The sequence below is a fragment of the Cebus imitator genome, unplaced genomic scaffold (genome assembly GCF_001604975.1).
Source record: "Cebus imitator isolate Cc_AM_T3 unplaced genomic scaffold, Cebus_imitator-1.0 Scaffold354, whole genome shotgun sequence".
In the NCBI taxonomy this organism is placed as follows: domain Eukaryota; kingdom Metazoa; phylum Chordata; class Mammalia; order Primates; family Cebidae; genus Cebus; species Cebus imitator.
This window is the reverse complement of record NW_016107669.1, coordinates 1,788,411-1,789,390: the sequence shown is the minus strand read 5'-3', so window position 1 is coordinate 1,789,390 and position 980 is coordinate 1,788,411. Positions and strand designations below refer to the sequence as shown.

The following is a 980-nucleotide window of genomic DNA, read 5'->3' as shown; positions in this document are numbered from 1 at the left end:
AAAAGAGAGATCTCACACCCGTGGAGAAGCAGAAGTCTCATTGATGTGGAAATTAGATCTGTGAACATCTTAAGCTACTTTCATTTCTCTTTCCTTGTTATCCCCTTTCCAAGGATACTTAGTGATCATCCTAACACCCCAGTCCCTCCTGTGTTGGACTGGATCAGCCAGTGCATGTGTTACTTTGCAGGATATATTGATTTCCACCAAAACCAAGAATTCCAATGGAAGTCCTTCACTGAAAGCAAGGTTGTGAGAGTCTCCTCGGTTGCTCCCCTTCTGCCTTTTTCTTTGCTGCTTCTAACCTGATCTACTTTACCTGAGGCCACTCCTCCCTGCCTGCCCAGCTGGACTGCTCCTCCCACCAAATATGGAGGCCTCTTTGCACAAAAGTCTCTGGTTCCTGTCTGTGTCCTCAGTCAACGAAGTCAGTGCACTCCCTCTCCTCGTGGACAGTGGAAAGCTGCCATTTGAGCTGTAGTATTCACTGTCCCTCGGTAAAGGAAAGCAGGACAATACCTGTGCCTGGGATTCCTTCTCAGCCTTAGCATAATGCTGTCTCAGATAGTAACTGGCTACCACCACTCAGGAGATGGTAATACATGCGTTTACTTTTCACCACAGTATAGTGAGAATTCCAGTAGGTACCACCTAGCTCCAGAGGCCCCCAGATACAAAAGTGGCCAAGGTACTCCAAAATCTGACGGCTCCCATCCTACATCCATGCAAGTCAGATGCCAGTGTCATCACACACTTTCTTCTCTGTTCTCCACATACTGGGCTAAAAAACTGACCACTAACACACAAAGAAGCTGAATCTTGGCCAACCACTCCACCAGAAATATAGGAATCAGGAAAAGCTGATCTTCCTCATGAACTTCCTGAAAGGATTCTCTTCAGCGCGCAGTGGCTCACGCCTGTAATCCCGGCACTGTGGGAGGCTGAGGCGGGTGGATCACGAGGTCAACAGATCGAGACCA

At 48.2% G+C, this 980-nt stretch overlaps 2 protein-coding genes across 5 annotated transcripts in view; one reads left to right on the top strand and one right to left on the bottom strand.

The window, feature by feature from the left end:
• The window catches only part of CMSS1 (cms1 ribosomal small subunit homolog), a 384,507-nt gene that overhangs the window by 76,831 nt on the left and 306,696 nt on the right, over positions 1-980 (bottom strand). The window lies entirely within an intron of this gene.
• The window catches only part of FILIP1L (filamin A interacting protein 1 like), a 301,991-nt gene that overhangs the window by 13,123 nt on the left and 287,888 nt on the right, over positions 1-980 (top strand). The gene's annotated exons all lie outside the window — the stretch shown is intronic.